At 44.7% G+C, this 16,669-nt stretch overlaps 1 long non-coding RNA gene and 2 other non-coding genes across 3 annotated transcripts; all 3 read right to left on the bottom strand.

Annotated features, from left to right (window-relative positions):
- Positions 1-504: 504 nt before the first annotated feature.
- On the bottom strand, positions 505-3,809 carry LOC118240727. The gene is made up of 3 exons (XR_004775603.1): positions 3,672-3,809; positions 2,096-2,237; positions 505-714 (listed from the first exon to the last, which is right to left on the bottom strand). It is a non-coding gene; the product is annotated as an uncharacterized LOC118240727 (long non-coding RNA).
- A 7,759-nt stretch (positions 3,810-11,568) lies between these two features.
- On the bottom strand, positions 11,569-11,640 carry trnam-cau. Its single transcript has one exon. It is a non-coding gene; the product is annotated as a tRNA-Met (tRNA).
- Positions 11,641-14,244: 2,604 nt separating this feature from the next.
- Positions 14,245-14,316, bottom strand: trnam-cau. The gene has a single exon. It is a non-coding gene; the product is annotated as a tRNA-Met (tRNA).
- Between the last annotated feature and the right edge of the window lie 2,353 nt (positions 14,317-16,669).

Below are 16,669 nucleotides of genomic sequence, written 5' to 3'. Positions count from 1 at the left end.
CATTGTGAATGTTTCTTGACTCTATGCGTACATATCATTTTCCTAGAGTCTTGTTATAGCTTGATACTCCTGTTTGCCTTCATTTATCCCAGCCCTTGTTTTGTAATCATGTATCCCCGTACACTCAACGTTACAACGGACAATTTCCTTTCGCAATCGTGGACTAGGACTTTTTCCTCTCTCCAATGACTGCATCAGTTCCTCTGGGAACTTATCCCATGGGGTCATAAAGGTATCCATCCAGTCTATATCAGGGCTTTGGCAGCTGCTGGACGAGGCTGAGGATGAATTTCTGGGTGAAAGTGACTGCAAGAATGCAGGTGGTCCTGGTGAGGCACCAACAGAAGAGCTACTGGTTTCAGCAGTCTGGCCTGCAAAAAAAACACATACACAGAAGATTATTTCTAAGAATATAATATGAATTCTTTTATATTTTAGATTTAACTTGAATGCATGCTACTATGACTGCTTTTGACATACATCTCAGCTTCCAAGCAGCCAGGACTCTGCGGGCTTGAATTGGCCTCAATGCTGACAGCAAATCGGCTTCCTCGGTAAACTTAAAATCATCATGTCTCCACCCCAAGGGAATGTTAGGTCTCTTCTAGAATATCCTTCATCATCTCTGGAAGGTCAGGCAAGACCTCACTGATGGCGGTGTGTAACCATGTTTGCCCCAAGTCAGTCATTTCTGGAATCATGGATGATTGCTTACTGTACAAATAAAAGGAAAAACTGTCATTACACTGATATCAAGTATGTGTATATATAAAAAAAAACCTTTTCATTTTGTGATACGTTTCTTACATAGTATGTGTGAATTTTTAGTATGGTTTCCATCACAGATCATGTTTACCTCGACAATACACTGTGTTTCAGTGGAAGGACTTGGTGCCCATTAACAATGTACAATGGTAAAAATCTACCAAGTTGTTAATGTTAAGACATTCCAGCCTTGAACTGTGTTTTGTCACAAAGTACAGATGGTATTCAAAATGAACGTCAGCGTTATGTATATCCATTACAAAATACACAGATGTATCATTTTGAATTAAAATAATGAGAAGTTCTCCAAACTCCATGTGCTCATCATTTTTTGACACAAGAAAATGTCCTTTTTTATATGATGCACCCTTACACTGCACCTCTGTGGAAACACTAGTACTGTGTTCTGAAAAGCCAAACTCTCTAACTGCATGTTTAATTGCATCACTGTAAAGGTTGGGGTAGAAGGTACAACTGTCTTTGACTTGCAGAAGCTGACAACGTCCAGGTCCAGCTGAAAGACATGCCTGAAACATCTTCTGTCTTTTGGATAAATTTAGGCAGATATTTTTTAAAGTTTTTCAAATGCCTGGCACACCTTTTGAAGTAGCTGCGTTTACTTTCAAAACGCATTGTCCACAACCTAATCAAGGGGCCAAATTTAAAAATTAGTGCTGGATAGTGTCGCAAGAAATTATGTTTTGGTCTTAGTGGACTCTCACTGTCACGGAACGCTCGCCTCCCCCGAGTCACGTGGTTTGGCCCGCCACGTGCAGTGGGAGGGTGGTTTTGTTTGTAACCACACCTGCACACACCTGCACCTTGTTCGTCCTGCCTCTCGTCCTGCGGCACCCGGGCCACCGCACGCTACACTCAGGAAATAAACGCAGATTCCAGATATTCTTGGATTATAATGTCAAGATAGGCCACCTGTGACAAAGAAATCGTCTGTGTGCAAATCATATCAACAATATCTTTAAGCTGGAGAGTTAATTTACACACATCATCATCTGGATTTTGCACTTTGTCACCAATTAATAAAGGCAGCAACATTAGGAAATTCCAATTCTGGATAGCTTGACCTGAAAGCTTGGACACCCCAGAGTTAACAGAACATAGCTTTGTAAAAGCATCAGATCCTTTGCACTTGAACTGCTTGATGTGCCAGTTCAATAATGAATATGTAAGGCATTTTTTTTTCTTAATGAAATGCTTCAAGTACAGTGCAACGTCATAGAACAACACACACTCAAATATGTCAAGGCCTAAACAAGGTGGGAGACCAGGCTGACAAACATGAAAAGATATCAGAGTATTGAAAACAGTTTACCTTTATGCCTTTGATATCTCGACTGTCCACAGCTTCAATGTCTAGATCACCAACAGCATAATTAGAACTTTCAGGGGTGCCCTGGGGACCACGTACATTTGGATCATCACTCTGAAACTCACTTCGTATGATTTCACAGTACCTGCAAAATTAAAGTAAGTTTTCAGTAAACCCGCCAATGCTGTGTAAACCCAAATTATAACCAGCAATACAACAAAGAGCCCCGTGGATCGTTTCACCACCTACAATAATTCCATTTACATCCAAATCTTTTAAATCCACTAACATCTCTGAGAAAACCTTAGCACTTCCAATTTTCCAATTAAGTCATTTAATTTTCCAATTAAGTCATTTTCTCCACACAGTAAGACAAGGGACGTGATCGATATCGGACCGTACACGAACAGGTAAATTTGCCAAAAAAAGACAGACTGCGACAACGTTGTCTTTTTTCTTAGCAGAGCTGAAGGGATTTACAATTTCAAAAGCATTCTGGTACAGAATTAGCATCAGGCATCATGGATTTTCAATGAAGAACTGGTTGGACTTCACAAGACTGAAGACACAAGACACTGAATTCGTCCATAATTCTGATTCTAATAAACTACTTCATGTTTGTAACACAGGTATGTATTTGAACATCTTTTTGAATACTTGAGCTCTTGAATATGTTGTCCTTAGTGGTCCCGGATGACAGACAGAACAGATCTGAATCCTTAACACAATCACAGATTTTAGCAATAGCATTATCTGTTAGACACATGTCAAAACATGTTTTTTAAAAGTGAATGTAGTTTACCCAAAGTATATTCCTGTCTCTACTTATGCACATTTTACATCTCTTCAACAACAGTCTGTATTGTTGAAGCTGGAAGAAGGTGATGCCCTTCTAACTGTAGGTAGAATAGACATACATTCCCAAGAAAGGTCTCCTTCAAATTCGGTGGCAACTGAATGCTTTCATTTGTTGTTGCATCATTTGAGCTCTGGGAAGCATCCTCAAGTACAAATGAGAGAAATTGTTTTCTTGTACATGTCACATAGGTTATGCTAGCAGTCGAACATTCTTGATGTTTCCTAGACATATGAGCAGTAAATGATGATTTCACGGTGAACGTATTTTTACAACCAGTTACTGGACATGCCACAGGTCGTCCCTCCACTATATGTTCTTTTAAGTCACAAGTTCTTCGCTGTGTGAATTTGACGCTCACAGCGAAATTGCACATTTCAAATCTGTAACAACGGCTCTAGCAGTAACAGAGGGTGCAGGCACACTGTGAACACAATAGAAATGAGCTTTAAAAGCTGCATAAGTACAAAACGTCTGCTTGCAGTCAATGCTAACACATTTGAAAAAACAAGTGGCTTCGTTTCTATGAACTTTACAGTGCAGCACACAACCCTTCAAAGCATCAAGTTCTTTGCTACAAAAACGGCAGGTAATCATTGTTTGGCAAACAAACTAACAAAACAACCCGTTAGGGTTTTAGCCTCCTCGACTGATACTACAAAACTACCGCAGCACAACAGTATGAAAAAAAAACGAACTGAAAAGCTTTAACACGAAACCCACCTTTCGGCGTTATAACTATGACTGAAAAATATACCCTCGATCGAAAGGAGAAGCTAGTATATTTCTGACAACAAACGTTAGCATTATCGTATTTCCAGTCTGAAGAAATTAAATTGCTAGCGTACAAGTGCTGCATGCGGTGAGTCTACCGTATCTTCAAGCGCGAGCAGCTCGGCCGCGCACTCACCGACTTCGCCTAAACGGTCGCTCTCGCGACAATGAACCAGTCCAATAAAAGAACGGAAACAAACTCTACTGCTCCGTAATTTGACCATTCGGAGCTCATATGTTTAAACATTGAAAATACAGACCTTTATTTTTGCAGGAATGCAAATTTACGCTGAAAATCCATTACTGTTAAATTTGAAATGGCCTTAAGGCACTATAAATATGACCAAATGACATTATTTCGTAATGAAAACGCAGAAACTTTTTTTATCATTAGCAAATTATTAACAATTAATATGATGCAAAAATAAAGAACATGCTGTCATCTATCTAAATATTGACAACATATTCCTTGTTCACTGCAGTCACATGCACTTATTTTATTTTATACAGCGAACATAAATAGGAAAGTGTTAACATTTCAGCTTAACCCTCAAATGTTTTTTCAGAGGCTGTAAAAATAGTGCATATAATACATTTTTAGAAACCTATTACTACAGTATTACTACTATCCTACTGATATGCTGTTAAATATAGGTCCGGTTGCAGAGGTCTTTTTTTAGCAGCCGTACTAATACGTGTAGTAAGACAGGTAAGCGTGGTCGGGTCGGTCCGGGGTCGTACACGGGGTGGCGTTCAGGAGGTGACGGAGGGTCAGGCAGGAGACGAGGTCTAGAAAGCAGGCAGGAGTCAATAACCGGGAAACCACACAGGATGAGGAAACGCTCGTACGCCGTATAGGAAAGCAATACTTCGCGACTAGTATGCGATGAGGAGAAGCTTATTAAAGGGGTTGGTAATGAGGGGAATAGGACTCAGGTGTGGGCAATATTTGAGACAGGGATAGGTGCGGTGATCAGGATAGGTATGTGATCAGGACTACATAAAGAATTACTAAACAGTCCAGGGAAGTTATCATCAGGAGCTCCAGCCAGTCTTCTGTGGTGGAAATTCAATGAAACGGGGAGTCAGATGTGGATAATAAGTAAAAAAGGTTTTAATAGAAAAGAAAGATTCCACAGAGTGCGGGGCTCACTACCAAGAGAAGCCCCGAGTCATACAGAGCATTGCTTGATATACAATTCTAACTGGATGCCTTGACCAATCACGGACTTCCTGCCTCTTGTTGCTATGGCTCATACACCTTTAAGCGTTGCTTATCTCTTTCAGGCCGGCTGGTAATCATCTACTTGAGTGTCATCCCTTAACTGCAGGCAATAAAACAATTGCAAGCAATAAAGCAATTGCAGCCAATAAAACGAGAGACATTTTCCTGCTTATCTGATCTATTGTCTCACTCCCTTAAAGTTCTTTGCTTACATATACATTTTTCCTAGGGAACAGGATACTGCTGAATGTATGTGAATCACTGAAGCACATAGTATTTCCTTTACATTTCCCCCCTTTGATTCTCATACAATCATTAATTAAAATCTTCAGTTATGGTAAAAAACCATGGAAGTTAACTGGAAGTTATCCTTGTCCCAACATAAGTATGTGTCATATCTGTGATATGATGAATTCTTTCCTGCACAATTAATTACGTCACATAAGTCAAAAGTCCATGCAGTAGAACTGCCCACCATATAGTCCAATTCTACTCCTCCATACTTTTGTATACACCAATCTTTAGATGTAATGACACTGATGCGTGATAGTATCAGGCTAATCCACAGGAGGTGCTGCATCTTGCTAGTCCTGCGGGGGCGTTTCTGGTGCCTTTTTACAATGCGTGTGATGCACCCATGTCGCTCTTCCGTCGGTCTTGACGGCGGTGTTAGTCGTCAGTAGCACTTGGAATGGTCCTCTCCACCTGGGCTGGTTCCACCGCTTCCTTCTGAAGTCCTTTATCAACACCCAATCACCTGGTTGGTGGGTGTGGAGTGGAGTATTCGTCACCTCGGGAAGGACTGCCTTCACCTGCTTAGACACATTGGAGAGAGATTTGTGCAGAGACACACAATACTGCAAAAGTGATTCATTGATCAGGTTAGTATCCCAGTTGGGCGGTCCTATCCCCGTGTTGGGAGGCCGTCCAAACACTCTCAAAAGCTGATAAGCCTGTTCATGCCTGCGGTCTGGTTCGGCATTGCCACAGGACGAGGGGAAGGCATTTTACCCAATTCATGCCTGTTTCCTGCGTTAATTTAGCTAGACGTCCTTTAATGGTGCCGTATGTCCGTTCTACTGCCCCTGCACTAGCAGGGTGATAGCTGCAGTGTTTTCTCATATCTACCCCTAGGTATTTAGTCAGAGCTTTTAGCCCTTCATGTACGAAGGGTGTCCCATTGTCACTGGACACTCGTTGTGGTAACCCCCACCGGGGAATAATTTCTCTCAGTAGCGCTTTTGCTACTGCATCACTATCTTGTTTTCCCGTTGGGAAGGCCTCCACCCACTTGCTAAACATGCACACACACACACACACAAGCATGTACCTCTTTCCTTCAGCTGGTGTTAGTTCTACAAAATCTATTTGCCAATGTTGAAATGGCTCACTAGGCGGCGGGTGTCTGGCGGGTGCGTGTTTGGTATGATTGTCTCCATGTGGTGTGTTTTGTGCACATACCGAGCATTGGGAACAAAAATTTTGGGTGTGTGTTTATTCCTGGTGCATACCAATGTCTCGTTATACTCTCCACTATCCCCCCTTTGCTCATGTGACTCCTCCCATGAGCAATCTCAATTAGTCCTTTCATATAAGCTGTGGGGAGACAGGGTTTGTTCATATCTCGGTGTACCCATATCCCGCCTATTTGTTTACACCCCCCTTTTTTCCATTTCACATAATCTTGTGGAGTGGCTTGTTTTTGGATATCTTTAGTAGATATTCTGGTTTCGGTATCTGCTTGTGCCATTTGTGTATGGAGCGGTTGTAACGCTGTGAGTTGAGCTACTTTATCCGCATAAGCATTCCCTTTTGACACGGCGTCATCCGCCTTAGTGTGTGCAGCACACTTTATAATTGCTACTTCCTTTGGTAGTTGAATTGCTTCCAACAGCTCTGCTACTAGGTGGTGATTCTTTATCTTTGCTCCTGAGCTGGTGAGAAAGTTGCGATGTCTCCAAATGGCCCCACAGTCATGTGCTACTCCCCACGCGTACCGGGAATCGGTCCAGACGTTCACGGTCTTGTCTTGTGCTAGTTTACACGCCTGTATGAGTGCAGCAAGTTCAGCTGCCTGCGCTGAGTAATTAGATGGGAGTGGTTCTGCTTTCACCACTTCTGTGTGTGACAACAGCATATGCTGCTCGATTAGTGCCTTGAGAGACGTTTAGCTGAACCGTCCACAAACAATTCCAGGTCCGCATTAAGTATTGGTTCCTCCTTTAAATCTATTCTGGGAGATGTTGCAATTTCTAACACCTGTTGGCAGTCATGGGGCTCTCCCTCCTCCTCTGTAGGCAATAGAGTGGAGGGGTTTAGAGTTGTGCATCATTTCACAGTAACATTTGGCATATCTAATAAGGCAGTGTGGTACCTAAGCCATCGCTGAGTGGACAAATGTGCCACCTTTTGATCTTGCAGTATTCTTGACACTGCATGAGGCACATGTAGGGTAAGCTTGGCGTAGCCTACTATGTCTCTGGAAGCCACTAGTGCCTTCTCGGCGGCTGCCACAGCTCTTACACATAAAGGTAGGCCTGCTGCGACTGTATCTAATTTTCCTGAGAAGTAGGCCACCGGCCTTTGTTTGTCCCCATGTTTTTGTGTCAATACACTTGTCATATATTGCCCTTTAACATCCACTGTCTGTTCAAATGGTTTGTTTGGGTCTGGAATGCCTAACGCTGGCATGACTTGTAACAGCTGTTTCAGTGTTGTGAAGGCCGCCTCAGCTTCCGGCGTCCATTCCGGCTGTGAGGAATTTGACCCTTTGGTCGGTATTATATCTCTGAGTGGTCCCTCATGTTCTGCATAGGATGGTATGAATGTCCTACAATAGGAACACATTCCTAAAAAGGACAACAGTTGTTTTTTCGTCATGGGCTTTGGTATAGTCAAAATGGCATTCACTCGGTCTTTAGTCAGCATGCGCGTTTGTTCAGTGATGTCATGTCCTAAAAAATGCACTTGCTGCTTACAAAACTGTAATTTGGATTTGGATGCCTTATGGCCTTCCCCTGCTAAATGATGTAGCAGTGCCACCATGGCTTGTTTACACGCTTCTCGTGTTCTCCCACAAATCAAAAGATCATCAACATATTGCAGCAATGCTATTCCCTCAGGGAGTTCTAAAGCCTCTAGGCTTCGATGTAAGGCGGCATTGTAAATGGTTGGTGATTCACAATACCCTTGACACAATCTCGTGAATGTGTATGGCTTTCCTTCAAAAGTGAAAGCAAACCAAAATTGGCTATCCTTCTGCACGCTAAAGAAAGCGTTGGCCAAATCAACTACACTGAACCACTTACTGTCTGGTGGGATCTGAGAGAGAATGGTGTGTGGGTTTGGAACTTCTGGGGCTCTAGGGTGTACTGCCGCGTTGACAGCCTGCAAATCCTGCACAAATCTCCATTCATCTCTCCCTGGCTTCTTAACTGGGAAAATTGGAGTATGTACTGGTGAGTCTGGGCATGGTACGATAACTCCTGCTCATTTTAATGATTGGAACACAGGCCTGATACACTCCACTGCCTCTGGTTTTAGAGGGTATTGGTGCTGATGTGGTCTGTAATCAGATTTTGGGGTGATGTGAACAGGCTCACATCCTTTTATTAAGCCCACATCATTTTTTCCCTGTGCCCATAACCCTGCAGGAACTGTTTTCAGTTCCTCTTCCTCTTCCTCTGAGAGGGTAACAGAGGCTGCCATAATTACTATATTTGGACTTACAAGCTCAACCCCCCTTCTGCAATTTAGCCTATACGGGGTTGGCATTTTCCACACGTCTATGCTTGGGCTGTATATAATTTTACACTGGGGTTCTTTTATCCAATCAGTTGTGCTCAACACGCGTTTTGTCCACAACCCTACTCTCTGCCAGTCTGGGTCAACATGTGCGCTAGCCAGCGACACATGAGGTGTGGCATGTGAGTTTTGAATATAAAGATTTCTGTTTATCTGAGAGCTGCACCACTCCCGCAGCCCACTCGCAGTCCCACGCTATGGCTGTGATAATCAAACTGTCACTGCCCCCTAAGTCAAATTTCTGTTCAAAATCAACGTCACATCCTTCATGGACCTTCATTGTACAGTGAATAGAATCACTTTGTTTAATTGTCAGCTCACCAGGTAGCGTGTTAGTAACTTCAGTCATAAAATGTGTTAGTACTTCCCCCGCAGTGCACTGCAATTCATACACGTACAAAGGGGCTCCTGCCTCTAGCTGGACTCCCTGTGTAGGTGTTTCCCACGTAACAAATAACCCCTCTGGGTTGCTGCTAATTGTGCACCCAAGTTTACACATTAAATCTCTAGCTAACAAATTAATTGGACAGGTTTCTGACACCAAAAAGCTGTGTTTGAATTGGCTGTTTCCTAAACTACATTGGAGAGGCTCGGACATCCTTTCATCAATGGGATGACCTCCCACTCCAATTACTGTTATCCCATATCCTGGTCTCATTCTACATTCTATTAAACCTTCTTTTAACACCGATTGGGTGGCACCACTGTCAACCAAAAACTTAACATTTTTTCCCTCTACGTTCACAATTACCTCGGGGAGGCCTCTTGACCCCTTACTAATCTGCTGTAATAGTTGGTAATTTAAATTTGTTACTTCCCTTTTGTCGTCTTCTCTCAGTGGTCCGTCGCCGTCCTGCCTCTCCACCGCCCGTCAGTCTAGCTTGACTTCCTTAATTGTAGGATCAAAATCACCGAAATCTTCTTCGTTCTCCCCCTCAGGACAGTCTTTTGCAAAGTGGCCAAACTTCCCACAATTGTAGCACTCTTTCCCTTCAAGTCCCTTTCCTTGGCCTCTTCCTCTCCCTCGTCCGCGTCCACGTCCTCTGCCACGTCCGCGACCTCTTCCTCTGTCCCCTACTGTCTGGAGCATGGTCAGCATCGCCTGATGAGTGGTGTCGGCGCGCTGGCGCTCCCGCCTAGTGTCCTTCTTACCCAGGATGGTTTCATGATGCTTGGCGTGTTCTTCAATAGTCGACAAAGGGGCTCTACTGTAGCCGATGCAGTTTTTTCTGATAAGGTCGCTAATGTCCTTTCTCATGTTCATAAGGAAGCTGTTTCTCAGATGAGCTTCCCATGCCCCCACTTCTCCGGGGCCCGCTGCACGTTGTGCTGGCGCGTCAATTCCACAATGGTCAGTGTGGATGCGTGTCAAGCGGACGAGGAAATCAGCGACGGGCTCATCATCTCTTTGCTTGCATGCTGCTATCACATCAGTGTTAACAGTTGTTGGGTATGCTGCTTCCACTCTTTCGATGAGTCCTCTTATCATCTCTCTGTATGGGCCGTTTAGGTCAGGTTGGCCTTGGGGCGGTGCATTCCACTCAGGCAGATGGAGACGGACATCTCCATTCACCCAGCCTCTGTCAATGCGGCTATACTGCGGTCCGAGTCGAATCATCAGCAACCGTCTCAATTCAGCCTGAGTTGGTCTGCAGGACTGCACGAATGCCCTTAGTTCTTGTCCGAAGCGTTGTCCGCCGATGTCACCTGGCTTGCTCAGGCCGTCGGCTGCTTTCATGATGTCGTCTGCAGTCCAGTGAGGGTGGACCATAATCACTCCCTCAGGTCCAGATACCTCCACCATCGGGAACTGCGGGGCATAGCCTGTCTCAGGCCCTGCGGATGGCTTTATAGTGGCGTGACTTTGAGTGTGATGAGCCACTGGTGAGGTTATTGCCTCCAGTTGTCGTCTTGGTTTGTCATATGGAGACAACTTTGATGTTAGCGATGAAGTCCCTGGCTCAGGATATGGAGGTGGGTTTGTTGGCGCTTGTGGTTGCTGAATCAGCTGGGGGGCTCTCGGCGGGGCGACATCGAGGTCAGGATCAGCTAAGGAAACACACTGAGACACTTCATTATTACCTTTTCTATGCCCTACCTGCTGCTTCTGTCTTTTTTCAGCTTCCTCTAACCACATTTTTGCCTTTTCCAACATATCTTCACTGTTCTTGTCAAAATATTTCCGTGCTTTCTTATCAGCCTCCCTTGGTTTAACCTTAACTCTTTCAACCAATTTAAGTAAATATGCAACACTCAAAGTCCCCGATACATTAAACCCATAGTATTTAATCCAAAATGTTTATTTACATGTTCCCCATAGTCTTTGCTCATTTGGAAAAACAGGCTACTGGAAAACTTGTCTTTGCTAAATTCATATTCCTTACTTTGCCCCTTACTTTGCCCTCCACCCATTTTTTTTTTTTTTTTTTTTTGTGGGTAAGGGCGATAAACAAATAAAATAAACAAAAAAATAAACCCAAATATGATAGAAACAAACAAATAAACTCTTTTCTGTTTCTCCCTTTTTTTTTTATAAGGGGGTACTAATATTTTATTTAAAACTTTCCCTTTTTTTTTTTTTGTTAATCACGTCTCCGACGATGCTTTAATTTACTTCCGCTCCAGCAATCGTGCTGGTTCACTGAGTCCACTCCTTTCCCTGCAGGGTGTTCTATCGGCCCAGGCCTATTTCTTACACTAGTATGTCTACTCAGTGTGCCTATTCCCTTAGGCTGGCGGAGTCCCAGACTCCAGAGTCCTCTTGACCCTATTTTTAAGTTTTAAGGCGATACAGCCCATTAGAAGACAACGTCCTTTTAGCAGAAGATGGTTTCGATCCATCGACCTCTGGGTTATGGGCCCAGCACGCTTCCGCTGCGCCACTCTGCTATAATGATCTTGTTTCTGCTCTATCCCTTAGGATATTGCATATGGTGCACTATTGTGTCCTAAATTCAATTCTGGATAACTTTGACCAATCTGTAAGAGTTAGGGTTCAAGTTCAAGTTCAAGTTCGGTTTATTTGTCACGTACATAGTCATACACGGTATAACTCGCAGTGAAATGTTTTTGTGAGTGCTCTGTCTAAACTGAAGAAAGAAACAGGGGTGCATAAGGAAATATATATATATATATATATATATATATATATATATATATATATATATATATAATATATCTATAAAAAAAGTATATAACAATGTATGTGTAATATGTATATATACACAATCTACAGTGTATATATGTGTATGTACACGATGTACAACTCCAGTTGACAGATTTACAGTAACATGGTGGTGGTGGTCCCCACAGTTTATCAGTTGCCCTGATTCAGGGCCCGAATGGCCTGTGGGAAGAAGCCCCTCTTCAGTCTCTCTGTATTGGTCTTCAGGGAGCGAAAGCGCTTCCCTGACCTCAACAGAGAGAAGAGCCTATTGTTGGGATGGGTGGGGTCCTTCACAATCCTCCTGGCCTTGGTCTGGCACTGCTTGTAATAGATGGTCTGCATGTCAGGAAGTTCCAGATGAGTGATGCGCTCTGCTGAACGCAACACCCTCTGGAGTGCTTGTCTGTCCTGCTTGGTGCTGTTCCCAAACCAGACTGTGATGTTCCCCAAGAGGATGTTCTCGATAGTGCAGGTGTAGACGTTCCGCAGTACCTTGGAGGGCAGTCTGAAGTCTCTTAGGCATCTGAGGTGGTAAAGACGCTGACGAGCCTTCTTTGCCAGGGAGTTGGTGTGGCGGGACCAGGACAAGTCCTGTGAGATGTGAACTCCAAGGTACCTGAAACTGTCTAATCTCTCCACCGTGGTTCCATTGATCCTCACAGGTTGGTAGTGCCGCTCCTTCTTCTTGCTGCAGTCCACAATCAGCTGTTTTGTCTTGCTGACGTTTAGGAGGAGATTATTTCCCTGGCACCACTTTTCCCGGTGTTTAATCTCCTCCAGGTAGGCCCTCTCATCGTTTTCCGAGATCAGGCCCATGACGACGCTATCGCCAGCAAACTTGACAATGATGGTGGAGCTGGAAGTGGCTGCGCAGTCGTTGGTTTACAGTGAGTAGAGCAGGGGGCTTAGGACACAACCCTGAAGAGCTGCAATGCTGAGGGTGAGGATGGATGAGACACAGTTGCCCACCCGTACTGATTGTGGTCTGTCTGTTAGGAAGTTGGAGATCCAGTCGCACAGGCATGTATGCAGTCCTAGATCCTCCAACTTAGTAGTGAGTAGGGAGGGGATGATAGTGTTAAATGCTGAACTGTAGTCGACAAACAGCATTTTAACATAATTACCCCTCCCTTTGTCCAGGTGGGTCAGTGTGGTGTGGAGCAGATGTGCAATTGCGTCATCAGTGGAGCGATTGTGGCGGTATGCAAACTGCAGTGGGTCCATGGAGGCTGGCAGTGAAGAGGTGATGAAGTCTCTGACTAGCTCTTCAAAACACTTCATCACGACTGATGTGAGGGCAACAGGGCGGTAGTCATTGAGGCCGGAGGGTCGAGGTTTCTTTGAGACGGGGCCGATGGTGGATCGCTTGAAGCTGGATGGGACGATACCGAGCGTCAGGGAGAGATCGACGATGTCGGTGAATACCGGGGCTAGCTGGTCTGCGCAGTCTTTGAGGACTCTCCCGCAGATACCGTCATGATCCCGCTGCCTTCCTGCTATTCACTCTTTTAAACACTCTCGTCACGTCACTCTCCGTGATGATGAGAGGGCACTGTTCTATGGTGGGCTCTGCGCATGCGCCGTTGGCTGCACCGATAGCACCATTAGCGTTGTTAGCGCTAGCGCTGTTAGCATTAGCGCTGCTAGCATGTTCAATGTCTTGACACTCCCAGAATCTAGTGGAAGATGGAAAATAAATGCAAAGATAAATGCAACGATGGGAAAAGATCCTACTCCCACACTCTAGGAGTTTAGCCGGGAATGCTTCTGGCTTGAAACAGTGAATCCAGAGATACTGACCTGCACCCATGCTAATGGAAAACTCCTTACTTAAGCACCAAAGATTCAAGAACTTAGAAATCTGATGTGCGAGCAGTCATTTCCTGCAGTCAAGATGCGATGGAAGAACAAAAGGAAACCGTGCTAGACCAAGGTAAGAGTTAAGTCAAAACAGAAGTCGGCAAAACGACTGAATCACTGTAAGCACGGAGCAGACCTCCTGTAGAAGCACGCATGGCCACACATAAACATTCAGCATAACCTGCCAAAGATGCCGTGATGTTTCAAAAGCTACGTGTTTGCATTCTGGTCACATCTATTCTTTTTGGAGTACTTTTTTTGCTGGACATTGTTTTGTTTTTTGGTTTGGAAAATGTGATGAGAAATAAAGCTTTGTGTGGATGTTTAGCTGATGTTGGGTTTTGTTTCAGTGAAGCAAGAACACCTAGATCTGTGGAAACATTTTCTTTAAAAACAGTAAAAGTACCGACAACTGCACTCAACAAAAGTTTTAAGGCAATACAGCCCATTAGAAGACAATGTCCTTTTAGCAGAAGATGGTTTCGATCCATCGACCTCTGGGTTATGGGCCCAGCACGCTTCCGCTGCGCCACTCTGCTATAATGATCTTGTTTCTGCTCTATCCCTTAGGATATTGCATATGGTGCACTATTGTGTCCTAAATTCAATTCTGGATAACTTTGACCAATCTGTAAGAGTTAGGGTTCAAGTTCAAGTTCAAGTTCGGTTTATTTGTCACGTACATAGTCATACACGGTATAACTCGCAGTGAAATGTTTTTGTGAGTGCTCTGTCTAAACTGAGGAAAGAAACAGGGGTGCATAAGGAAATATATATATATATAAATATATCTATAAAAAAAAGTATATAACAATGTATGTGTAATATGTATATATACACAATCTACAGTGTATATATGTGTATGTACACGATGTACAACTCCAGTTGACAGATTTACAGTAACATGGTGGTGGTGGTCCCCACAGTTTATCAGTTGCCCTGATTCAGGGCCCGAATGGCCTGTGGGAAGAAGCCCCTCTTCAGTCTCTCTGTATTGGTCTTCAGGGAGCGAAAGCGCTTCCCTGACCTCAACAGAGAGAAGAGCCTATTGTTGGGATGGGTGGGGTCCTTCACAATCCTCCTGGCCTTGGTCTGGCACTGCTTGTAATAGATGGTCTGCATGTCAGGAAGTTCCAGATGAGTGATGCGCTCTGCTGAACGCAACACCCTCTGGAGTGCTTGTCTGTCCTGCTTGGTGCTGTTCCCAAACCAGACTGTGATGTTCCCCAAGAGGATGTTCTCGATAGTGCAGGTGTAGACGTTCCGCAGTACCTTGGAGGGCAGTCTGAAGTCTCTTAGGCATTTGAGGTGGTAAAGACGCTGACGAGCCTTCTTTGCCAGGGAGTTGGTGTGGCGGGACCAGGACAAGTCCTGTGAGATGTGAACTCCAAGGTACCTGAAACTGTCTACTCTCTCCACCGTGGTTCCATTGATCCTCACAGGTTGGTAGTGCCGCTCCTTCTTCTTGCTGCAGTCCACAATCAGCTGTTTTGTCTTGCTGACGTTTCGGAGGAGATTATTTCCCTGGCACCACTTTTCCCGGTGTTTAATCTCCTCCAGGTAGGCCCTCTCATCGTTTTCCGAGATCAGGCCCATGACGACGCTATCGCCAGCAAACTTGACAATGATGGTGGAGCTGGAAGTGGCTGCGCAGTCGTTGGTTTACAGTGAGTAGAGCAGGGGGCTTAGGACACAACCCTGAAGAGCTGCAATGCTGAGGGTGAGGATGGATGAGACACAGTTGCCCACCCGTACTGATTGTGGTCTGTCTGTTAGGAAGTTGGAGATCCAGTCGCACAGGCATGTATGCAGTCCTAGATCCTCCAACTTAGTAGTGAGTAGGGAGGGGATGATAGTGTTAAATGCTGAACTGTAGTCGACAAACAGCATTTTAACATAATTACCCCTCCCTTTGTCCAGGTGGGTCAGTGTGGTGTGGAGCAGATGTGCAATTGCGTCATCAGTGGAGCGATTGTGGCGGTATGCAAACTGCAGTGGGTCCATGGAGGCTGGCAGTGAAGAGGTGATGAAGTCTCTGACTAGCTCTTCAAAACACTTCATCACGACTGATGTGAGGGCAACAGGGCGGTAGTCATTGAGGCCGGAGGGTCGAGGTTTCTTTGAGACGGGGCCGATGGTGGATCGCTTGAAGCTGGATGGGACGATACCGAGCGTCAGGGAGAGATCGACGATGTCGGTGAATACCGGGGCTAGCTGGTCTGCGCAGTCTTTGAGGACTCTCCCGCAGATACCGTCTGATCCCGCTGCCTTCCTGCTATTCACTCTTTTAAACACTCTCGTCACGTCACTCTCCGTGATGATGAGAGGGCACTGTTCTATGGTGGGCTCTGCGCATGCGCCGTTGGCTGCACCGATAGCACCATTAGCGTTGTTAGCGCTAGCGCTGTTAGCATTAGCGCTGCTAGCATGTTCAATGTCTTGACACTCCCAGAATCTAGTGGAAGATGGAAAATAAATGCAAAGATAAATGCAACGATGGGAAAAGATCCTACTCCCACACTCTAGGAGTTTAGCCGGGAATGCTTCTGGCTTGAAACAGTGAATCCAGAGATGCTGACCTGCACCCATGCTAATGGAAAACTCCTTACTTAAGCACCAAAGATTCAAGAACTTAGAAATCTGATGTGCGAGCAGTCATTTCCTGCAGTCAAGATGCGATGGAAGAACAAAAGGAAACCGTGCTAGACCAAGGTAAGAGTTAAGTCAAAACAGAAGTCGGCAAAACGACTGAATCACTGTAAGCACGGAGCAGACCTCCTGTAGAAGCACGCATGGCCACACATAAACATTCAGCATAACCTGCCAAAGATGCCGTGATGTTTCAAAAGCTACGTGTTTGCATTCTGGTCACATCTATTCTTTTTGGAGTAC

Source organism: Electrophorus electricus, chromosome 24, assembly GCF_013358815.1.
Source record: "Electrophorus electricus isolate fEleEle1 chromosome 24, fEleEle1.pri, whole genome shotgun sequence".
Taxonomy (NCBI): Eukaryota; Metazoa; Chordata; class Actinopteri; order Gymnotiformes; family Gymnotidae; genus Electrophorus; species Electrophorus electricus.
Note: the sequence above shows the minus strand (reverse complement) of the source record. Positions and strands in the feature narration are given on the sequence as shown.